The 25,218-nt window shown below is 41.8% G+C and overlaps 2 long non-coding RNA genes across 5 annotated transcripts in view; one reads left to right on the forward strand and one right to left on the reverse strand.

Annotated features, from left to right (window-relative positions):
• Positions 1-2,162: 2,162 nt before the first annotated feature.
• Positions 2,163-5,124, reverse strand: LOC112647614 (uncharacterized). Its single transcript, XR_003128382.3, has 2 exons — positions 4,633-5,124; positions 2,163-3,144 (listed from the first exon to the last, which is right to left on the reverse strand). It is a non-coding gene; the product is annotated as an uncharacterized LOC112647614 (long non-coding RNA).
• A 9,203-nt stretch (positions 5,125-14,327) lies between these two features.
• The window catches only part of LOC112647150 (uncharacterized), a 62,027-nt gene continuing 51,136 nt past the window's right edge, over positions 14,328-25,218 (forward strand). For 3 of the 4 annotated variants that reach the window (XR_003128127.3, XR_003128126.3, XR_004815904.2), the window contains exons 1-2: positions 14,328-14,624; positions 14,746-14,895. This is a non-coding gene — a long non-coding RNA (uncharacterized LOC112647150). The remainder of the gene's footprint in view (positions 14,625-14,745; positions 14,896-25,218) is intronic. The other variant, XR_004815905.2, reaches the window with a different exon arrangement.

The raw sequence follows: 25,218 nt of genomic DNA on the forward strand, positions 1-25,218 counted from the left end.
AACAGGACAAATATTTTTCTTCCCTGAGCTCATTCTCCACCAGAGGAAACCATGTCTTCCACATCAGTAATGAGCATGCCAGGGCGAACTAATCACAGTGCACAGCGATGCAGAGACTGGTTCTGTGAAGGGGGCCAGCGAGCTACTGGGTCAGAATGACAAAACCTAAAATGCACAGCTGGGTGACCCTACATGCATTGAGGGATGGTTGGCCTCCAGAAATTGGGCAAGAAGGAAGCACATCTAGCACTGTGTTCTGCACATGGTAGGTGTCCCAAATACAAATTAAATTCAGTTCATTGAAAAAGCACTGAGCCAGGCCTGGCCTCCACTCCTGAGCTATTGCTAACCAGTGGTATGTTCTCAGACAATGTATTTCATATTTCTGGCTCTGTTACCGCATCTGAAAAATAGGACTATTAATACTAGCTCAGCGTACTTTGTGACATGGTGGTAATGACTGATGCACAAGATGAACAAGAAGGTCTCAATTTTAATCAGCTGGCAAAAAGTGCTTTGTTTCCTGCCTCCTTTAAAGCTATGACTGTGACACCTGCTAAGCCTCAACAAGCATATATTTTTTAAAAGATTTGTATTTATTTGAGGGGGAGAATCCACATGCAAGCAGAAGGAGGGGCAGTGGGAGAAGGACAAGCAGACTCCCTGCTGAGCAGGAGCCAAAATGGGGCTCGACCCCAGGACCCTGGGATCATGACCTGAGCAGAAGGCAGACACTTAACCAACCGAACCACCCAGGTGCCCAGCAAGCATATTTATTAGTAACAAAACACTATGTATTTCTTTGTCCATTTTGGGAAAATAGCTTGAACCTTGCTTTGCACCTCTGTAAGGAATTAGAAGAGATGAGACTAGGAGGTCGTGTGTCTTGTGAGCCTCAGAGTTGGTGTTCGGGAAGTCCTTTCCCTGAGTGACCCATTCTGAGTGATGATCAGAACAGGGAGGCTCCCCAGGATTGCTACTATGGCATGGTTCCTTCTCAGGCTCATGGTGGAAGAAATCATTGTGTGTCGGTGTCAGTTCTTAATGGAAATTTATCGTGTGTCTTGTAAGAAGAATAAGGAATCTGTTGAGAGAGTGGGAGGATGTTTCCAAAGTCACAAGCCAAACACACAACAATGATGATTGGCTCCAGGCACTAAATAATTAAAATGCCTTATTGTCTATTAGCTTTAATGCCTGATGGATTTTCTGTGTAGGGGAATTCAAGGGTTAAGCCATCCCAACATGCCTCACTCCCAATTTATAAAATGGAAAATCTTCCATAAATCAAAAGTTACAAACAGACTTTGTAATGTCATAACTCTTGCGACGGCTCTCACCTTGATTGATTCCTATACATACATTCCGGCTGATTACCATAATGTGCTCTTGTGGGACAATTGGCACTGGATGGGGAGAAAGAAGCAGGCAGGGAAGTAAATAACAAATGGACCTGGCTCCTCCTCATCGAGAGTGATTTCACTCCAATGTTCCATCATATCAACTGGGAAAGAGAGTCGTAGGGTTTAGGCAATCAATTACAGATATGTGTAGAGGCAGACACAATCATTTCACTGATTGTCACCAGTCTCGAGCAGTGACACCAAAAAGTGATCCGTCACTCGATTTTCTCTGACACCATGAGAAAGATGGCAGACACTTGTAGACTAACAGGTCCCTGGATTGGTTGGTTTATAAGATTGAAAAATCACTGTTTCAAACTTATCCAAACCTTTAAATACCTCTGTTGCTAAGATTTCATATCTTTCTGGCAAACATTTAGAAAGATTACCAATAGGCTAATGACATGATGCCAGAGCGGAATGGACTGTGTCTCTTGTCGCTGCAACTGATGTCATTGTGATGGAAAGGCAGGACACACATACTTTCCTCCACCATGAGGAACATGGCAGCCACGTCATTAAATGGGCCTCATGAGACAATTGTTAGGAGGACCCCTTTGGTGCAGGTGAGCCCCTGCCTCTATTTCCACCCACCATCAGAGCCTTCAGTCTATCAGGTTTGCTGCCACTGGATGCCTGGACCTAGTCCCCTCCCATTCAGTATGATTTTCTCTACTGGCTGAGATTCGACTTTGTCTACACTGCAGTGATGGGCAGTCTTTTTTCCGTAAGAGTCAGTCCATGAAAAATTAAAATGTATACAGCCTACATCTCTTTTATTCACTCAAAATGAAAAAGGAAAAACATATATTCTTAGACACGAATGACCTACTTAATTAAAATGACAGAATTTACTGAGAAAATTGACACTACTTTTGAAAACTTAAAATATGAATAGATGGGTATATTTAAGAAGTAGCAGCCTAGAGTCAGATTTTTTAATTTTTTCCCTGCAATTAGACTTTAGGCCACTTCTTGAAGCCAGGTGGGCTTCCTGTGGGGCCTCCAGGCTAGGAGATGATATTCGGGATCTCTTCCCAAAAGGAAGCTACATCCCATCTCCCATCTGCAGTCTGAGCAAACAGTCCTGAGAGGTGCTTGGCTGCATGAAAATAAAAGTCAGTTGAAGCAATCTTGTCTATAAAATTCCAAATTGTGAAGTCTCCCAGGAAGGGATGGAGAAGGCCTGTGGATTCCATCAGCATCGTTACTGAAACCGACTCAGTCCATTTCTGCCATTTCTTCTGGCACTCAGAGTCTTCACCAGCCACCCAGGCACTATTCCCTCCATCAGCATATTTTCTCTTGGCACTGGAGGATCTAAAATGAAACCAGCAGTTTCAGAATTCTCTGTGTAAATCATCAAGAAATATGACGACCTTCTGCAGAAATGATGTTCTGCATTTCAAAGTTCATCCACTTCTAAACTAAATCAGTGGCAGCAGTCTGGTGCTTTGCTGGGTTCTTCAAACCACTTGACCCCAAGCCCCCTTAAATCCTTGCCCTCACACTGGCAACTCCCTTGTAAACTGCCCTCAGCAGCTGGAGAAGGTCCCCCACACTTAACTGGCTGTTCACAGTGGTCCACTTTCCACTTTTAAAAAGGCCAGGGAGCAGGACCCTTGTGATGATTAAAAATAATTACTGATGTTCCTACATCATCCTGGACTTCTCAAAGAGCTTTCGTGTCTGTCACTTTATGTTTCCGTGGAGAAAACAGCCCGTAGACGTAGCTGGCATCCTAAGGAGAGAGGAACAGAGATTCTAAGGGATTTGCTCAAGGTCATATAGCATGTTAGCAACAATATAAACTAGATTTTTGGACTTGCATTATGCTCATCCTGCCCCTGGAAACAAGAGGCATAGCAGGAGTGATATTAGTAATGACGATAATTGTCATGGTCTCTGAGCACTTGCTGAGTGTCAGGTCACAGGTGGAGCCCTTCGTCCGTATTATCTTATCTGACACTCGAATGTCTTGGGGTCCCTCCTGCTAAACTGAAAAAAATTCTTAGAATCTCTTCATATGGTGTGCAAAACCAGTGTGGAGACCTCAGGGAAGTTTCTGACACAGTTGGTAGGTTGCCCTCAGAGTGGAAAACCTAGGTCAAAATCTGGGCATCACCAAACAATTCAGGGTAGCTGCAGAAAGCCCTAGAAGAAAATCTTTAACTGAGTGCAGAGCTCTCATAAAATGCTATGGGACTAGAAAATGATTTCATAAGTTATTTTGATGGCAAAAATGTATGAAACAGAATTGACTAATTCATAAATAACTTCAGAATCTCATCTATTATTTCTCACATCATAACTTACAATGGAATAATTGTTTCTAATTCTGCTGAGTATTTTCTCATGCTTTTTGGTTCCCTTGGTAAATCTTATTAGTTGGGTAACTCCTAAGACATTTGTAGCTTGCCTCTATTATGACGAGAACAAGTAAATATTAATAGCAATTTGTTTTTAGTACAACGCAGCATTAATTTCACCACTAGGCCCTCTTTTTTCTTTTGCTTTTTAATTTCTCATCTCAGGGAAAATTGGCTGAGATTTCTCAAAGAAGGGCTCACAGGAAAAAAAAAGACAACAGAAAGAAAACCCAGTGTCCTGTGATCTTATACAAATCTCAACTTACATTTTATTTACTATGTATATTACTGCAAACCAATATGAACCATAACTCCATTTAGATAATAATAATCAAATTATCCAATCTGGGATAGCATGTTTTATAGATTTTGGTCTAAATTTAATATAAAAATGCAGTAGTCCTTGTTTGGAAGAGTTTATTAAGGGTTAGCAAAGAAAAAGCTTTTTCAATAGTCTATAACTCTCTAATGGCCTTTTTCAAATAAAATGGGAAAGAATTTGAAAAGAAACCTATATCAGTGAGCTGCAATTGTAACATTACAGTACAGGTCTATAAATCTTGACATGCTCAGAAGATTGCCTAAACCAGCAATACAATCTGTCCAAACCTCATTGTCTCCACGACCAGCCAGCCTCATTTTAAGAAATGTATGTGGTCTTCAACCTAATTTTATCACCTTCATTTGTAAACTAGTCAATCAATCAAAGCATCCTGGGAGTCTAAATAGAAAAAGGAGTGCATTTTCATGCATTCTGGGCGACACAGTCAAAAATTAATCTCCACTTGATCAGACATTTCTTGCCCTCATCTCAATAGACCATCATTAGGGTCAGCAATGTATATTAAAAATAGAGTTACCGCAAACAGTTCGCCAGCTGGAGTTTGCAGGCTGCCTGCCCTTTCCTCAGAAAGCTTCCTCCTCTGTGTGAGCCTGAATATGTTCAGAAGATTCATCTGGAAGGAAGCAGGCTGGAAATAAAGTTAGGGAAGAAAATGCCTGCAGCCCTCAGGAAACATGTACCGCTTCCCAAGTGCCTGGACTCTTGAAACATTCCAAGCAAGACTGTTACAGAGAAAATATTTTCAAGTATACATTCATAAGGATCAGGCCTACATAGAAAGGTGTTCCCTACACACTGGGGGTGAGGGTGAGAGCTTGCCTCAGGGCTGGACTGATAAATATGAGGAAAAAAGGCAAGAAAGTAGTCAAAACTTGGGCACCTGGGTGGCTCAGTCCGTTAAGCAGCTGCCTTCAGTTTAGGTCATAATCCAGAGTCCCTGGGATGGCATCACATCGGGAGCGGGGAGTGTGCTTCTCCCTCTGTCCTTCCCCTCTGCTCGTGATCTCAATCTCTCTCTCTCTCTCTCTCCCTCCCTCCCTCCCTCCCTCTCTTTCTTTCTCTCATAAAATAAATAAAATCTCTTTTTAAAAAGTAACCAAAACTCAAGAAAAAAATCAGCTTAAAGCTGCTTTGTCAGGGATCCCTGGGTGGCTCAGTGGTTTAGCGCCTGCCTTTGGCCCAGGGTGTGATACTGGAGTCCCGGGATCGAGTCCCGCGGACATTGGGCTTCCTGCATGGAGCCTGCTTCTCCCTCTGCCTGTGTCTCTGCCTCTCTGTTTGTGTGTCTCTCATGAGTAAATATATAAATTCCTTAAAAAAAAATGCTGCTTTGTCCCTCCCTGCCATCTCTCCATCTTTCATGAGTTCTCCTCTTCAGGCAAATTCCTCTATGTTGGGTGAAGCGGCAGTGGCATTTCATTCTTGGCAATAACTCTGCCAGGTGCCTTCTTGGACTCCGGGTGCTCAGGAAAGAAAACCTATATCTCTCCCTCAATACATATGTATTGATGAAAGGAAGTTAGTTTATTCTCAGGCCATTAACCTTGAGCCATCCTGGATATCTCTCTCTCTCTCTCTCTCTCTCTTTTTTTTTCTCACATCCACATTCAGTGCATTAGGAAATCCATCTGGCTTTATCTTCCGAATAAAACCAGACCTGACCACCTCTCATTATCTCCACTGCTACCATGACGTTTTGAGCCACCACGTCTTGCCGGTCTTGTAATAAATAGCACCTACTAGGTCTTCTTGAGCCTACCATTCCTCCTAGCCCAAACATAGAGGCTAAGAGTAATCCTTTTATTTTTTTTTTTTTAAGATTTATTTACTTATGAGAGAGAGAGAATGAGAGAGCATGAGCCAGGAGAGGAGCAGAGGGAGAGGGAGCCAAGCAGACTCCCTGGAGGCCTGAGATGGGGCTCAATCCCACAACCTTGAGATCCTGATCTGAAATCAGGAGTTGGACGCTTAACTGACTGAGTTCCAGGTGCCCCTAAGAGTTATCCTTTTAAAACATAAATCAAGTTATTCTACTGTTCACACCCCTCAGTCACACCCATTTCATTGAGCCCATGCCCTTAGCATGGGCTATTTAAGACTAGGAAAACAATACTACTTAGTTGAGTACCTTGGCCCTAGATTTAATAATCCCCTCAGTTGTGAGCCTGACAATATCCCATTCCTATGCCATTGATAGCATAGCATGATTATTATTGATAGCATAATTATTAATAATCAGACCATTTATTGAGCACTCTCTGAGTACCAGATATTGGGTTATGTATTTTACTTTCTTTATCTTATGCCATCAATCTCTTTATAAATGGGAGGCATTTGGGACTATGCCAAAAGAGTAGGTGTGGCACGTGTAAGTTTCCACCTGCATAAAGGAAGTGGGTTGTATTGTAAAGACAACATGAGCCTTATGTCCAAATCTTAGGTCCACCAACTTGGGGCTGGAATGACCATTGATAAGCCATTTAACCTCCCTATTATATATATTATATATGGCATAGAAATGCCATCACAATGCCCAGCATAGTTCTTGACACTCAATAAATTCCTTTCTTTCCTTTTTCCCTGTTTGCCAGGCCTAGGCCAATTTGAGAAATGAGCCAAATTTTTGTTTAGCAAGATTCATTCAAACTATCCACACAGGGACCTCACATCAGGACAATCAAGAATCAGTTTAAAGGAACTCAGGGTATCTGTACTTTAAAGGTAGAAAGTGATTCTTCCCGTCAAGGAATAGATTATCAGTGGAGACAGATGGCCTTTCCAAGACCCCTCAAATTCATGCTAGGTGGGCAACTGCCAGTGTCGTATTTGGGTTCCACACAGTGATGCTGGCCTGTCTATACACTCCTCCTATGTAATTGGCTAATCCTCCCCAAGGACTCACACAACGACCAGTACATCGCAGTCCTGTGCTGCCCATGTCATTAAAATTCAAAACTTCTTATTGATCTCTAGTTCCATGGCCATCAATTCCATAAACATCAAGAAAGCATTGATGGAAGTCTAGAGACCATCTCTGAAATCCTATTCATTCACTTACTCAGAGTTTCACTTACCCAACAAACATTTGCTGAACGCTCACTGTGTGCCAAGGGCTATGTTAGGTTCTGGGGATACAGAATGAACAAGATCAAGTCCCAGTCTTCAAAAAGCTGTCCATCTAAAGCTGGTTTCCCTATGTGTTGCATATGAATATCTGGTGATAGTCAGATAATTTTATGTAGCATAGCAATAATTTTTTAATTTGAATAGTTAAGTATTTTAATGCATATTAGGAAAAATACTTTACCAGCCCTTCATACTGATGGCTGCTGGAATATGACAGTTTAGGGCTAACAACAACAACAACAAAAAAATGAGTCGAGTCAAAGAAAGAGATTAAGGAGATAACATGTAGATGGTGCATGAATATGGCAGAAATTGTATGAGAAAGGCTGAGAAATAATAGCGTAAATAAGAGAGACATGAATATCCAGAATCCAAAGTGGTATAAGCTGAGCCATGGTCTATACTCAGGGCGAACAAGCCCAGTAGCAGTGAGGGTTGAGGAAGGGAGAGAAGCAGTCAGTATTGTTTGAGGAGCACATAGAGATGGGGGGATCCTGGTAGATCAGCCTCTCTAAGAGCTATGTTTTGAAAGAAAAGTTTAATTTTTCCAAGTAGAAATGAGAGAAAGGGAACTCCACCTGAATGAGTAACCAGGCTGATATCCTAAGACAGTAAGTTGTTTGTCCAAGGTCAAATAGCCAGTAGAGGGATTTGAACTCAGGACTGCCACATTCTCAAATTGTATGGAGTAGTGGTCAGGAGTATGGGCTTTGGAGCTGGAGAGAAGGGGGAGAGCGGTCCAAGTCTTAGCTCCATAATTTTTACCTGTAAGACTTTTAACAAGTCATTTAGTTTCCTTGGGTCTGAAATGGGAATAATCATAGTATCTCCCTCTTAGGGTTTTTGTTGTGAGCATTACCTGCAATAAAGCATCTAAAGGGTATTAGCATTATGTGGCATATAGTAAATGTTCAATAAATGTCAAGAATCATTCTTACTAATATTTGGTACTTACTTATTGCACTGCATTCCATCAGCCCTAGAGTGAATTTTTTAAAAGATTTTATTTATTTATTCATGAGAGACATACACATAGAGAGAGAGTGAGAGAGAGAGAGAGAGAGAGAGAGGGAGAAGCAGGCTCCATGCAGGGAGCCCAACGTGGGATTTGATCCCAGGTCTCCAGGATCATGCCCCAGGCCAAGGGCAATGCTAAACTGCTGAGCCCCATGGGCTGCCCTAGAGTGAATTATTTTGTCTGATTTTAGTGCACTGCAATGACTGGCACATAAACAAGTATAATAAAGATTGGTTGATTTGTTGGATGAATAAGTGAATGAATTAATAAATAACTGCTATATACTAAATTAATTGGACAGTGCAAATATTCCCCTTTGTAATATTTGGAATGCAATCTAAAATAGAAAGTAGTGCATTTTAAACTGTATATATTGTGATTATCTCTGCAAAAGATTTTACAAATTGTCGGGGATCCCTGGGTGGCTCAGCGGTTTAGCGCCTGGCTTTGGCCCAGGGCTTGATCCTGGAGTCCCGGGATCGAGTCCCACGTCAGGCTCCCAGCATGGAGCCTGCTTTTCCCTCTGCCTGTGTCTCTGCCTCTCTCTCTCTCTCTCTCTCTGTCTATCATAAATAAATAAATAAATAAATAAATAAATAAATAAATAAATATTAAAAAAAAAAGATTTTACAAATTGTCAATTTTTCTAAGAACTTAACAACCTTCTATGCCAAAACTATAGGAACAGTAAAAAGATCAGTGGTTGTCCAGGGTTCAGGGGAGAGAGGTGGGAGTGGGAAGGAGTGAAAAGGCAGAGCACAGTGCATTTTTAGGGTAATGGAACTCTTTTATGTGATGCTGTAATGGTAGATACAGGACATTATGCACTTGTCAAAACCCATAGAATAAACAACACAAATCCTAGTGAAAATTATGGTTAATAATAATGTTAATAATAATGTATCAGGGCACCTGGATTTCTCAGTTAGTTAAGTGTTCGACTCTTGATCTCAGCTCTGGTCTCAATTTCAGGAGAGTGAGTTCAAGCCCCAAGTTGAGCTCCTCACTGGGCGTAGAGCCTACCTAAATAATAATAGTAATAATAATAAAGTATCAATATTGGTTCATCCATCATAACAAATATGCCACACTAATGGGCAATGTTAATAATAACAGAAACTTGGTGGGTGGAGTGATAAATGTGAACTTCATATTTTCTAACCTAAAACTGTTCTAAAAAATTGAGGATCCCTGGGTGGCTCAGCAATTTAATGACTGCCTTCGGCCCAGGGCGTGATCCTGAGGTCCCAGGATCGAGTCCCACATCAGGCTCCCTGCATGGAGCCTGCTTCTCCCTCTGCCTGTGTCTCTGCCCCGCCCCCCCGTCTCTCTCAATAAATAAAAATTTTTTAAAATACTAAAAAAAATAAAACTGTTCTAAAAAATAAAGTGTATATTTAAAAAACAGAGACAAAACACACAAAAGCCCTGTAGAGACCAGGAGAGAACCAGCTGGAAGATAACACTTTGACTTCCCTGAGGCTCAGAGAGGGAATCCAGGTACAGGATGGGCCCAGACATGACAGAAGAGGGTCTATGGTCTATGGACCCCACTGTGGTCTATGGAGAAGCTCACTCATGAAATAAGACAGGTACCAAAATGATGTGTGCACACATCTGAGAGCCAAGAATGCTGTGTCCAGTTACTGGAGAAATCATTTGAGGGCAAGCCACCCTTGTGTGAAGACTGGATCTGCCATTAAGCCAAGCTTTAAGACCTTGTGATGGAGCCTTTCCTGCAGGTGTGAGAAGGCACGGACCCTTCAGAATGAGAGGTTCCAAGGCTTCAAGGCCCTGAATCAGAACAAGGCCTGCCCTCTCCATACTGGGAGGCTCCCCTCTTTTGGACTGTAAGCTCCTTGAGTGTAGGAAGTGGACTGCCTTCCTGTCCAATGTGTTTGAAGCTCTCAGTTGGGTTGGATTATCATGCATAATCACATCGCCAAGCTGAGCCTTCCTGCCCCTTCTGCCCATTAAAAAAAAAAAAAAAAACTGTTTTTTAAGATTTATTTATTTATTTATTTATTTATTTATGATAGAGAGAGAGAGAGAGAGAAAGAGAGGCAGAGACACAGGAGGAGGGATAAGCAGGCTCCACGCGGGGAGCCCAATGTTGGACTCAATCCCGGGACTCCAGGATCAGGATCAAGCCCTGGGCCAAAGGCAGGCGCTAAACCGCTGAGCCACCCAGGGATTCCCCCCCTTCTGCCCTTTGATTTCCGCCTTCCCTCTCCTTTTCTTGCTAGGTCTATCACTTCTTTAACTACACTGGCACCCTCTCTTTCCCTCTCTCTGCCTATCCATTCATTGACGCATTCATCTTTCGCCCCCTCATTTTTTTCCTTTTAGTTAACCTGTACTACATCTACACATACTATATGTAAATACTGTGAAATGCATATATCTTGATTGCACAGTTTGGTCAGTTTTGACAGCTGCATATACTTAATGGAACTTGTGCCTCTATTAAGATATGAAACATTTCTAGCACCTCAAAAAGTTCCTTGCGTTGTGCCCCTGTCTCAATCAATCCCCCTTCTACTGTAGAAGCAACCATGATGCTGATTTCTCTCAGCATCTATTACTTTTATCTTCTCAACCTTGTAGGTTCACCAGCAAAATTCCTTATTCCTCCTTTAAAATCCAGCCAGATATTACCACCAAAATTTATTACTTCCGTCTCTGGGTTCCCTCAGCAATTTGAATATTTTTCTTATGAGTCTCTCTCCCCCGTTAGATAATGCACTTGTGAGGAATCATATCATCATATCTTATTCATCTTTTATAACTAGTGCCTATAATACAGTAGATATTCAACAAATGTTCTTTGAATGAGTGAGTGATGAATAATATCTGCCAGAAGAACATCTTTCTTTGTCTTCATCTTGACAAAATCTTTAATACTTACACTGTTTCTTTTTTTTTTTTGTTTTTGCATGTTTTTATTACTATAAAACCAATACAGGCTCATAGAGAAGGGTATAAAGTGAATAGAAGAAGTCTCTCTCCCTGGATGAACCCCTATCAGTTGTTCCTTGTGTATCTTTCCAGAGATGTCTGTGCATTTCTTTTCTTGGACAAACGTTTTAACATTCTACATATCTTCTTGAAACTTGCTTTTTTTTTCACATACAAATATGTAACAACAAAAATAATATGTATAATTAGCACTTATTATCCATAATGGGCCAGCTAATCTAAACATTTTTATATATGTTAACTTATTTATTCTTCAAAGAGCATGGCTATACCATGATTATTTAACCAGCCCAGTCATTTAAGTATTTCCAATTTGGGGGCACCTGGGTGGCTCAGTTTGTTAAACATCTGCCTTCAGCTCAAGTTGTGATCCCGGAGTCCTGGGATCAAGCCCCATGTCGGGCTCCCTGCTCAGTGGGGAGTCTGCTTCTTCCTCTCCTCCTACTTTTGCTCTCTTTCTCTCTCTCTTTCACTCTCTCAAATAAATAAACTCTTTTTTTAAAAAAAAAGTATTTCCAGTTTTTAGTATTTACAAACTAGGCTGCAATAAATCCCTTTATACATACATGGTTGCTTTCTTGTGGGAATATATCTGTCCTGGTATTGAACTAGGTCAAAGTGTACATTTTACATCTTGATGGTTATTTCTAAATTCCCAGCTAAAGAGAGTATACTGATTTACATATGCTGTGCATGGGAATGTCTATTTCCCTTATATTCTAATTTCAATATCATTAAACTTTAAAAGTTGTACCTCTCTGATAAGCATGGTATATTATTGTTGCTTTGATCTGCATTTTATAAAATAGCAGTGAAGGTGAGCATCTTTTCCATGTTTGCCAACCATTCATATTTGTTCTATGTTATTCATGTTTTCATTTCTCTCCTTTTTACTATTGAGCTATTAACCTTCTTATTGATTTGTAAAGGCTCTTTGTATATTAAACCACTAACCCTTTGTTATATAGGAGACAAATATTTCCCCCATTTTATCATTGTTTATTGTATTTTTATGATAGACTTAATTTTTCAGTCTTTTAAGGCTCTTGAACTTGGCTCCATATGAATATTCTAGCACCCTTTTATTGTCCTTTCCTTGTTAGGCAGAAAATTTCTTTCTTTCTTTTTGTTTTTTTAGGCAGAAAATTTCTGACATTGACACCACAAAACTTTTCACAGTGAGTCTGTTGTAACCAAAATCAGCAACCGAGGGAAATTAATAATTTGGAAACAAGGCCATAGGGCTTCACTGGATGCTTCATAAGGTGATAACTCTTGGCTGGATTCTATACTGGTTCAGTGGGCATCTCACATTCATAGATAAATCCTGTTCCTTAGCAGATGCTGTCAGGGTGGAAATTTTTGTAGTGTGGGACAAGTTAAATAAGTACATAAATAGCACTGCTTTTGACTCCCAACTTCTGAGTTACAACATGTGAATGGTTTAAACAGGTGCAGCCATGTTAATACATTGGCAGGGTGTGATTGATATTGTCAGTGTCAACCCCAGGCAGCAAACAAGATGAATAAAAACATTTCATCAGGGCACTGAGCAACAATCAGAATCCTCGGGCCTTCCAAAAGTTTTTCACAGAGCCAACTTTAGAAATTTTGATGTAGAAGACCAAGCCTCTCTCTTTATGGAAGGGACAGGGTGCACACAGGAATTTAAATATTGATAAGAGACTCTGTTTTTCAACTCCCATTAAAATCATCTCTCCACAGCTTCATATAGCATTTTGTTTCACCTAAAGGACAAAGATGAAGGTTGTAGAGAACTTCCCAGCAACTTGTAATTCTAAACTGTCTCCTCTGGGATATGTTTTCTTATCCATTCAAAGTGGGTCCTTATTTCTCTTGAACTGTTCAAAATTTTTAAAATTCTTCTCGAGACCATCCCAGTATTGTCTAGTTGGGGCGCTACCTGATTCATGAGCTGTTTAATAAAGCCATTTAGATCTTCAAATTTACTCAGTTGAATTTTGTTTTTTAACAGAAGAGTTCCTAATGTTTCTCACCCTCCAGCAATTGGTACTGTCATTTTGTGTGTAGGGTGGGGTGGGGGGGCGTAGTATTTGGCAGTTCCAATAGATGTACAATGCTCTCTCATTGTTTTAATTCATAATTCCCCAATGATATATGATGTTGAGGATTATTTACTATCTGTATATCTTCTTTGGCAAGATGTCCATTCAGATCTTTACCGATTTTTAATGGGGTTATTTTCTTACGATTGAATTTTGAGAGTTCTTTGTATATTCTATATTTTGAATACAAATCCTTTATCAGATAATGTATTTTGCAAATATCTTCTCCCAGTTTGTACCTTGTCTTCTGGTTCTCTGAACAAGGTCTTTCACGAAGTAGAGATTTTAAATGCATAAAATACACGTTTTCAGGTTTTTTTGTTTTGTGAATAGGGCTTTGATGTTTAGTGTCTTTTTTTTAAAGATTTTATTTATTTATTTTAAAGATTTTATTTATTTATTCATGACAGAGAGAGAGAGAGAGAGGCAGAGACCCAAGCAGAGGGAGAAGCAGGCTCCATGCAGGGAGCCCGATGCGGGACCCAGGATCACGCCCCGGGCCTAAGGCCAACGACGCTCAACCGCTGAGCAGCCCAGGGATCCCTTTGATGTTTAGTATTAAAGGTCATCACCAAACCCAACGTCATGTAGATTTTCTTCTATGTCTCTTTTAGAACTTTTCTGGGTTTCCAATTTAAATGTCTACAGACATTTAAATTTTGGTGTAAATTGTAAAGCATGCCTCTGATTCACTTCACCCCATACGGTTTCCAATTAAATTATGGTTTCCTCGGCTATTTTTTAGTAAGACACCGGGTGGCTGGCCCCATTGCAGTTTGAATTTCAAAGTTTCGGCCAAAACAAAAACACACAAAAAACAAACAAAAAACAAAGTTCCGGCGATTGGGCTGGACTGCCTGGAAGGAGCGCGCGGGGAGCTTGGCGGGTCCCGCACCGCGCTGAGCGCCGCCAGGGGGCAGCCGAGCTCCCGGCGCGGCCCGGCCCGGCCCGCGCATGCGTGTTTTGGCCTGATGTGTCTGCACGTGCACGCTTGACGGAAACCGGGTCTCCCGCGGCCGCGCCGGGAGGAGCGGGCTGGGCCTCAGGCTGAGGTGGGGTCCTCGCCCCAACGGCGCGAGCTCGGAGGCCTCAGGCCCCGCCGGGGAGGAGAAGGAAGGAAAGGGGAGGCGCAGCTCGCATGCGGTTGACTGCTGGGGCGTGTGGGGGGTCGGTCTCCGGAGGGCCCGTGAGGGACGGTCGGCGTGGGCGCCTGTGGAGAGTCCAGTGTCGGTGCCGTGTGGCCTCCCTTGGGGCAGCACCGTTGGGGCGCCGGTTCGTTTGTGGGCTCCTCTTCCTCAGGTGAGCCGGGTTTGGGCCGGGACCGCACGGCTCGGGCCGCCACGGGCTCCCGACCAAGTTTGATGTCCTGAAGCCTGATGCCTCCCGCCTTGTTCTTCCTCCGCCTGCGGTGGCTGCTCAGGGCCCTTTGTGGCTCCACGCGGTTTGAGGGTTGTCTCTGCGCCGTGTTTTCTGTGCAAATGCCGTTGGGAGTTGGATCAGCATCGCCTTGAACCTGTAGATCACTTTGGGGCGCGAAAGGCCATCGTCACCGTGTTAATTCTTCCAATCCGTGAGTACAGAATAAAAATTAAATTAAAAAGGAAAACTCAAGGAGGCCTGGGTGGCGCAGTGGTTGAGCGTCGGCCTTTGGCTCGGGTCGTGTCCCCGGGGTCTCGGGGTCGAGGCCCACGTCGGGCTCCCTGCATGGAGCCTGCTTCTCCCTCTGCCTGTGTCTCTGCCTCTCTCTCTCTCTCTCTCTCTCTCTCTGTGTGTGTGTCTCTCATGGATAAATAAATAAAACCTTAAAAAAAAAAAAAAAAAAGTAAAACTCTTCCCCCGCCATCTCAGATGAATGGTGTGCCAAGTGAGAAGACAATAAGGTGTTTTACATTTCCCACTTGCCGTGCTCCCTTCCTTTTGTTCTTACTGGCCCTCCACCAGGGGTTATTCTAGAGAAACAGAATTTTCCCCTTTTTTTAAAGAAATGCTGTAGCAAGAATCATTAGTAAAGGGGCGCCTGGGTGGTTCAGTTGGTTAAGGGGTCTGTCTGCCTGTGGCTTAGGTCATGATCTCAAGGTCCTGGGATCTACCCCACCTCCGTCTCCCTTCTCAGCAGGGAGTCTGCTTCTCTCTCTCTCTCTCTCTCTCTCTCTCTCTCTGTCCCTCCCCCTGGCTCATGCTTTCTCCCTCTCTCTCTCAAATAAATAAAATCTTTTTAAAAAAAAATCCTTACTAAAGATTAGGAAGTAGGTTTCCCATCCCGGTTGTTGCAAACATGGTGATAAAAGTATTGCAAGACTTTGGGAAGAGAGGTAGTGGAAAGGCCTGAAAAGGGAGGCCATTTACCTCCCACACGCACCAGAAATACCAACTATTTACCTACCTTGAGTTTCCTTAACAAAACGCTAATGTAAAATGTAAGTCTGATGTTGAAGGACATTTTAAAGTACATAAACTCAATGCTGAAATGACTCAAGTAAAATGAAACTGGGTATTTTTGTAAGTCATGAAACTAATTTTGTGGATAATGCTGCTTATGCAAGAAAGCGAACATGTGAGTTTGATTTATGGACAACATCCAGTTTCCCCAAAAATAACATTTTAAACCTTTTTTACCAGTTCAAGGAAGAGACACCTTTGACCCATAAACAAAAGACCCATTTGACAAATATTCCTAATTGGCAGTAGTCAGCTTAAAAATAAAAACATATTCTATAATATTAACTTAAAAAGTAATCATATAATTAATAGGTGAAAAAGAGAGAAAGATTGCTGAAGATTAAGATTAAGCCCTGCAGAAGCGAATGTTCTAACTAGAAATTGGTTTAATTAATAGCACATTTTACATAATGATTACAGTGTAATTGCGCTGACTAGCAGAGTGTCATTAAATATATCCATGCTCCTTTACAACACCCTAAGGCTAAAAATAATGAGTTACATTGAAAATCACTGTGCAACAGGTTCATAAATAACATTTAAGCCTATACAAGGCGAATACTTATAAATAATAAATATTTGCCTTTTGTAATTGAAGAAAAAATGACAGCCTTCTTTTTCTACTACCTTGTAGATTGCCATGTTATAATGCTGAAAAGATTTTTCCCCTTGCTTTCTCTAGAAGGTATTGAATAATTTATTCAAATGCTAATATTCCACGTAGTCTGACTTTGAGGAACAAATATTCCTACATAAAGAATAAATGCCAAGATGCTTATTACCTTTCTTGCTTTACTTTACACCATGTATCCCCCCAAAACTATCACAGTCTATTACACCTGTCAAATGAAGTTAGTGACCAAATTTTCTTACAGAGAAGAGCATTTTTCTTTATTTAAAAATTATCCCTTCTCCCCAAATGTTCATCATGCTCAGGGTTGTTACAGAGCAGCAGCTGCTCTGTGACTTCAGAAAGGAAGTCGAAGATGCCTGATAACTTCTTAATCTCTCACTCGTCTCCTGAGAATCTGTACCATTTGATAACAATGGAAGCAGTTCGTTATTCGTGTAGTTTGCCCTGGCGTGGGCTCAGGTCTACAAAAGGTCAGTGTTCAGGAGCCCCATCTCCTTCATCTCCTCAATTCCAAAATGGAGTTGTGTTCCCCTAGGGCCCAGCAGAAAGCAGAACGCCCCTTGCCAGGTAGTCTTGGGTAGGGGCTCTGAAAGTTCCCTAGAGCTGCACATCCGGCCAGTGGCTTCTTTCCAAGGAATGTGGGGAAGAGGCGGCTCCAGGCTATACAGAGAATATGATTTTCTGCGAGAATGACAGTAGCCAGGGAGGTGCACAGAGATATCCCAGCTCTTTAGGAAAGGACATAGGAAGAAAATGCCTCCTGCTGCTGGTAAGTCCCCTGGTGAGCATGAAGCAGGTCAAGCATACCAACTCCTGAAAACTCAAGAACCCCCAGTGTAGGTAGCCCTTTTAGGAGGTCCCCATCAAGCTGCTTCTCTCTTGCTTAGGATGCAGCTCATTCTTTTGTGAGGGGGGCTCGTGTTGCTTAGTGATGAAGAAAGGGCTTTAGCATTAGCCAAAACTGAGTTCATGCATTAGGTTCACTACATATCAGCTGTGATTCATTGCATAAGTCACTTCAGTGCCCTGACTTGTGAAGTGGGATGACAGTCATCCATGCCTCTTTGTGAGGATTAAATGAAAAAACACTTTTAAATTCGTAAGCTCTTAGCATAGTGCCTCCCGGCTCATAATAGGCAAGTATATGGGAGTTATTATTTATCTCATGATTGGACACTTTTTTCTCATATTTAGCCAAAATCCATCTCCTCCTCACTTTCATCCATGGACTCCAATTCCTGGAAATGATGAGGGATTGGAATTCCTGTACTCAAGCTTACCCACTCGCAGACCCAGAGCAGCCAGAGGGTAACCTTTCTCAAATCATATCACTCCCTGGATTAAAGCCCATTTTGATGTCCCATGGGTCTTAGGAAGCTTAAGGGCTAGAATCTTTATACCTGCGTAATCTGGCCCCTGCATGCCTCTCCAGCCTCATGATCTGTGCTCTAGGGGTCCCAGCCTTCTTTCTGTTCCTCAGACAGGCCATACATTCCCTCTGGCCCCACAGCCTTTGCAAATACCTTTGCCTGGAACTCTCTTCTTCTTTTTTTTTTTTTATATAAATTTATTTTTTATTGGTATTCAATTTGCCAACATATAGAATAACACCCAGTGCTCATCCCATCAAGTGCCCCCCTCAGGCCCGTCACCCCCACCCCCGCCCACCTCCCCTTCCACCACCCCTAGTTCATTTCCCAGAGTTAGGAGTCTCTCATGTTCTGTCTCCCTTTCTGATATTTCCCACTCATTTTTTCTCCTTTCCCCATTCTTCCCTTTCACTATTTTTTATATTCCCCAAATGAATGAGACCATATAATGTTTGTCCTTCTCCGATTGACTTATTTCACTCAGCATAATACCCTCCAGTTCCATCCACGACAAAGCAAATGGTGGGTATTTGTCGTTTCTAATGGCTGAGTAATATTCCATTGTATACATAAAGCACGTCTTCTTTATCCATTCATCTTTCGATGGACACCAAGGCTCCTTCCAGTTTGGCTATTGTGGACATTGCTGCTAAAAACATCGGGGTGCAGGTGTCCCGGGGTGGAACTACTTTTTCTGTTTAGCTCTTCAGACTTTGATTCAAGCAGCGCCTCCTTGGGGAAGTCTTATACTAACTCTCCAAAGTAGATCAGGTTTACCTTTCCTCCTACTATCCCTTCACAGGTTTCATCAGCACTTGAAGTGGTATATTTCTGTGGTCCTTTGGTAAATGACTGTTTCCATTAGTAAACTGTACTTTCTGTAAAGACAGGGACCGTGGATGTTTGGGGCTAATAATGGGCTTTTTACGGTATCTGGCATCTGGCCCTCAACAAATACTTGGAGTGAATGAAGGAGGGAAGGAACTAACACCCATTTCCACATAAGAGTCCTTCACATATTTAAAGATAGTATTTACGCTTCTCTTCTCCATGATTTGTCACAAGATTAATGATCTCGGTACCTCATGTACTCTTCATCATGTTACATTTTAGAACTTCAACAGCCCTGTGATCACACTCTGAAGCTGAGTATAGTGGGAGGATTGCTACGTGTGATGATAGTACCTATTTAGCCTATGATAGTACCTTAGCACAGTCAGAGGCTGCACTGGCTTTAAGTATCACACACATAAACATAGTGTTGTGTTGTTTAAAAATAACGCAGATTTCTTAAAGAAAATCTGGAAAACACAGAATAGAAAAGTGTAAAGAAAACCATTCTTAGGCACACCATGCAAAGAAAAACACTCTTAATAATTTGCAATAATTCCTGTATTTTTTAAAATTATTTATTCATTCATAGAGACACAGAGAGAGAAAGAGAGAGGCAGAGAGACAAGCAGGCACCATGCAGAGAGCCTGACGTGGGACTCGATCTAGGGTCTTCAGGATCACGCCCTAGACTGCAGGCGGCGCTAAACCACTGCGCCACCAGGGTTGCCCCTAATTCCTGTATTTTTGTCTGTGAATAAGCTTTCGTAGAGTGTGAGGAAGGATTATATAGTGGAAATACACCTCTACTCACACACATACCACTTTTCACCACTATTAAATCATAAAATATTTCTATATTATTGCATTACGTTGCAAATATTTTAAATGGTGCTGTATCAGCTATTCTGCTGCTATTGAGAATAGGTTTGGGAGGTCTAAACAAATAAGAGATTAGTTTTCTCAGATAACAAAAAGTCTGGAGATGGGCAGTTGCTGAAAATGCTATAAATAGCTTTTTCCTCGTGGCTGCAATATAACTGTTGTAGCTTCTATCAACACATTTCTGTGTGAGGCAGGAAGAAGAGGGAAAGGATGTGCCACATCTGTCTGTCCCATTTATCAGAAAAAGTCAAAGCCTTCTCAGTGCCCTCAGCAGACTTCCACTTACGAATCCTTGACCAGACTGTCTATGACCAATGCTAGTACAAAAACATCTAGAAAAGCGAGCATTTAGTTTTTCTAGTCAGATAGTGTTGAAGCAAGCAAGGGAAATTGGGTGCCTTTCCCACATCCCATCAGGTTAATCCCATTCCATTTGATTCTCAGCTCCTTAAATAAAAATTATAGAAGGTTTCATAAGGACACTTTCTTCTTTTTGCTTCCTGGTTTATGAAAATCAACCAGATAAACAGCAATTCTTTTTTTTTTTAATTTTTATTTATTTACTTGACAGAGCAAGAGCAAGGGGAGCAGCAGGCAGAGGGAGAGAGAGAAGCAGGCTTCCCGCTGAGCAGGGAGCCCTATGCTGGGCTCGATCCCAGGACTCCAGGATTGGACCTGAGCAGAAGGCAGACACTCAGCTGAGCCACCCAGGCGCCCCTAAACAGCGATTCTCAATCAAGAAGTTTGTAGAGATATTTTTGTTTGCCCCAATGTTTATGATGGTGCTGTTGCTTTGGGTGGGCAGGAACCAAGGCTGATGAACATCCTTCCACACACAGGAAAGCTGCACAATGACCTGTCCAGCCCCAAATGCCAATAGTGTCTTTATTGACTCCTATTCAGTGGAAGTCATGGAAATTCCTTCATTAGAAACTGGGAAAGAAGGAAGGAGGGAGGGAGGGAGGGAGGGAAGAAAGGGGAGAAGGAAGAAATTGGAAGGGAGAAGGGGACCAGTTGGAGGGACAGAGGAAAGGAAAATGAACATTTTGTCATTAAGCACCAGAAACAACAGAAGACAGAGAATCCTTCTCAGTGAGTGGGTACAACCCTGTGCACACTACTTTCTTCTTCCTAACGCACAATTCATATCATGTCAGTATATACAGATAAGATTATTTAAACTGCCCTCCTAGAAAAATATTTAAGAAAAGGAATGGGAGTAGATCTTTACTCTTTCTGGCTTTCAAAGGGCTTCTCCTGGGACTTTGGGAACCTGATATTGTTTGCAATTTGTTCTTCCCTGGAGGAGATTAGGGAAAATACAAAGGCCCAAGACAGGTACTGCTTTGTGTTTAATGATGATAGGCAGAGGTGGGAAAGCACAGATCAGCTTTTTCCTCTCGGCAGAGCCTGGGCTATTAGGAGAAGGGAATTTAGTGTTTGATTTGCCCATTCTCCATTCCTCATCGAGGCTTCGGTCCCAAATTGCTAAACCTCCATTCAACAGTTAAATTAAACATAACTAACTTTGTTGATATTATTTCACAGCCGAATAACTTGATATTCATACTCTTTGTGTGTTCAATAAGTACAGAGCTCAGACACATTTTTAAGTCTCAGCTGGTGATGAATTCTGCTGAGCTAAACTTGTGTTTCACAGGATTCTGCTCAGCTGAGACGGGGTATGCTATTACACTGTAAAAATAAGCTTCAAGCCATAATTTTGATGGGCCCCTCACAGAAGGAAGCATCCCTCTTACCCTCCTCCCTCCTCTTAGTAGTGACTCCCATTTGCCACTTACACATACTAACCTAAAAGAATCTCACGCAGACGATAGTCCTTTGTACCACTGCCTCCAGGGTGCCAAGAGTGCTAAACTTGGACTCCCAAGCCCTCTGTGTTTGCCCCCTCTGCCTCTGCAGGGACTGGGGACCATAAGCAAGCCACTTACTCTCTGGTAGTCAGGTTCCATGTCTGGCAGATAGGGGAGATAAAAATTCTGCCTTTCCACCTCACACATTCCCTGTAAGCTCAAATTACACCAAGTATTGAAAACATGCTACAGACTGTCAGATGTTATTCACTATTATTTGCATTTTCACCTATAATTAGAATCCTATCCTCTAAACATGACAGGAAGTACCTATAAATATTTGAAATGAATAATAATGTGTTCATTTATTCATCACATGTGTTTTGGGCATCTTCTATGTACCAGGCCTAGGCTAAAAACTATAGGTCTAAGGAAAGACATTGTGTTCTAGTTTGAGAGATAAATAAATAATTAGAATACAGTGAGATCCATACTACGTAATGGAGATATATACAAGGTTTTTGGGCATATGACATTTTGCTCAGGTTAGCAAGGACCACTTCAGTGATAGGGCCACTATTTGAGGGTGGGGTAAGGGGGGGGGAATCACAAAATATTCCCCCAGCAGTCTGCTAAGTACCTTATAAACATTCTTTCCTTTAATTGTCACTGCAGCCCTGTAAAGTAGGTATTATATCTATTTTATAAGTGGCAAAACCAAGGCCTAAATAACTCACACAAGGTCCCAAAGCTGGGAAGGGAGGAGCCTGGACTCCAAAGGCCACACTCTTCATCAGAGGGCTGGGCCTTCCCTGCTCCTTATGGCCTCTGTACACTCAGCTCACAGGTGGGGAAAAAGCATGTCTATTTTGCTGTACACCAGTGATCTGAAAACATCTTAGATGACATTAATTATGAGTTGCCAAAAACTATGCAAATTATCTTTCTTAAAAAACAGGATATGGAAGTTATCATAAACATATATGGATATCTCCCTGAATCCAAAAGCAAGAAGTGCAATTGGGAACTAAGTACTGGAAACCATAAACAGGGCAGATTCTCTCCCTCCTCCCCCTGTCTTTCTGGCTGTGCTCCATTGTGTTCATTCTCTCTTTTGTATTCATTATTCGTCCTCTTCAGACCAGCTGTTCTTCTCTGTGAACAAGGCAGGGGATGGCCACCCACCTCTTGTTACATGCAGTTCAAGCAACCCCAGGAGACTGACTAGCACCTCTTAATCTCAATTCCAGATTCCCAGAAGAGGGAATCTGGTTGGCCCAGTTTGAGTTAACTGTTGGTGTCCTAAAGTATGGGCTATATACATAGTGACTTCCTTCCAAAAAGAACAGCATGGAAAGACGGGTGAGGAGAGTGGAGAAACCTGATAAATGCTACCTCAGCCAGATAGTCAAGGTCAACATCAAAATAAGAAATTATGTTGATAGTATGTATCCTTGATAAGATGTGATGAAAATGGCACCTTCCCTTTGTGGTCTTCCTTCTCAAAACCCATAACCTCTGTCTAATCATGAGGAAAACATCAAACAAATCGTAGTTGAAGGAAATTCTACAAAATACCTGACCAATACCCCTCAAAACTGTCAAGTTCATCAAAATGAAGAAAGTTTGAGAAACTCACAGTCAAGAAAAAATTAAGGAAATATGAGCACAAATGTAATGTGGTATCTTGGATAAGATCCTGGGACAGAAAAAAAGACTTGTTTAGAAACTAAGGAAATCTAAAGTATGGACTTCAGTTAATAATAATGTATCAATATTGGTTCATTTATTCTAGCAAATATACCATGCTGATATAAGATGTTAATGATAAGGAAATTGGGTTGGGAGGTATATGGGAACTCTGTTTTACCTTTGCAGTTTTTCCATAAATCCACAACTCTTTTAAAGTAAAAAGTTTGGGATCCCTGGGTGGCGCAGCGGTTTAGCGCCTGCCTTTGGCCCAGGGCCATGATCCTGGAGACCCGGGATCGAATCCCACGTCGGGCTTCCGGTGCATGGATCCTGCTTCTCCCTCTGCCTATGTCTCTGCCTCTCTCTCTCTCTGTGTGTGTGACTATCATAAATAAATAAATTTTAAAAAATTTAAAAAATAAAATAAAATAAAAAGTTTATTAAAACACAGCATTACATGTTTACTCTTTGCCAATCACTATGCTAGATGCTTTATAGACTGCAATGACAAAAAAAAAAAGGTCCTTCTCAAATTATTCTGTTCCCATATCTACCTACCACGATTTATACCATAAGTCCTTTGAGCTAAGAGAAAATATAAAGACTCAGTGCAACCCTGACACGCAGTAGACAGTCAATAAATATTTGCTGATGTAAACTAATACTTATCATTTATAAGAGAGGTCCCATGTTAGCACTTAGAGATGCTACCTTGCCTGGTTCTGGTGTGGGTCAGTGAGTGTGCTGCCCTTGGACATGGCTGATTTCGGTTTGCTCACCCTTCTTTTCTTAGTAGAAAGTTAGTCCCTTCCCAGGCTGCCAGTGATCACTAAGAGATAACCAAGAGGGCCTGGCCAGCCACTGAAGGACGTTCATTCCAATAATCCTTTAGTCCTGGCCTGGCAACTCTGAATGGGACCTGGACCTCATCAGTGTTTTATGCCCTTTAGGGGACCTATCCTTGCTTCTCTCAGGACAGTCTTATAAAACCTTTCAAAGGACAAGAGCTTCTTGTCATGATTAACCTTTGGAATGAGCACTAAAAATAATTTTGCATTCACTTTAATAGTTCAGGTTTTAAAGGGAAAGACAGATGGGTGTGGCTTCTTTAAGCATTTTCTTTTCCAAAGCAGTGGAGAGGGACAGAAAGACCCAGAAGGAGTTTCTGGCTGTTGAGCTGAGATTTAAACATTTTAACCATTTCCCACACCCTTTGTTCCCCCTTCTCCTGTCTCTATTTCAAAGCTATTTTAATCTTACGTACTGAATATTAGCTGATGAACCAATTCCTCAGGAAAAATGCCATTAATTCATTAGGACTCTTCATTCCATTTTTTAAAAACTGCCCTTGAATATCTCGTTTTAATAAATGATTGAATCCTATGTGTGGTTTGTAGAGTCTTAACCAACTTGGGAATTTAAAATCCTTCTTGCAGTTTGTTTTCAGTCCTATCATAGAAAATCATACAGCTCTTCACAGTTCTGCCAGAGTTTTCTCATAAAAAAGGCTCAAGCTAAGTCCTGTTGACGTTGGACATTAACATCAGAACACCACTTGGGAGAGTTTGTACCCTGAAACATGAAGCAGCCCTCTCTGCCACCTGTGGGATAGAATATTAAGCTGCCCCTCTCCACCAACACTCCAATCGTGGAATTTGGGACCTCGAGGCTGAACAATTCCATTGTCAGTCCCTGGACACATTTTCCCATCCCATATGTCCTAATCTTCACTCTTGCTATATAAGCACACATGTCAGTGTCTAACTAGGAGCTTCTCTCAGGGTAATGATTTACTCATCTCCAGCTCACCCACAGTGCTCACACAATACCCATGCAGAGTACACACATGCACACTTACTAGGCAGAAGGGCAAAGATACAGGAACCCTCCACATACCGAGTTTGTGCCAAAGTCACTGCTACAGACATGGATGGTGTTTGATGCTTAGACGGGTAGAGTGGGGATTAAAAAAGAGCATCTCCCCCATTTGCTCACTCTCACTGGGCAATGATATAATTTCCAGTCTCAACGTCTCTATTTCAGACCACATATGGCAGTAATATTGGCTCTTCCCCACCTCAGCCTAACCATGACTAAACAGGTTGATGGATGTCATGCATCTTATCATCATACATGCATATTTTTAAATATAATTCACTTTTGATCTGCACCCTTGTGCAGTGGCGAATGAAAACAGTTAAGATTTCTTCCACTGTCTGCCTTTAAAT

Source organism: Canis lupus, chromosome 5 (assembly GCF_003254725.2).
Source record: "Canis lupus dingo isolate Sandy chromosome 5, ASM325472v2, whole genome shotgun sequence".
NCBI lineage: Eukaryota > Metazoa > Chordata > Mammalia > Carnivora > Canidae > Canis > Canis lupus.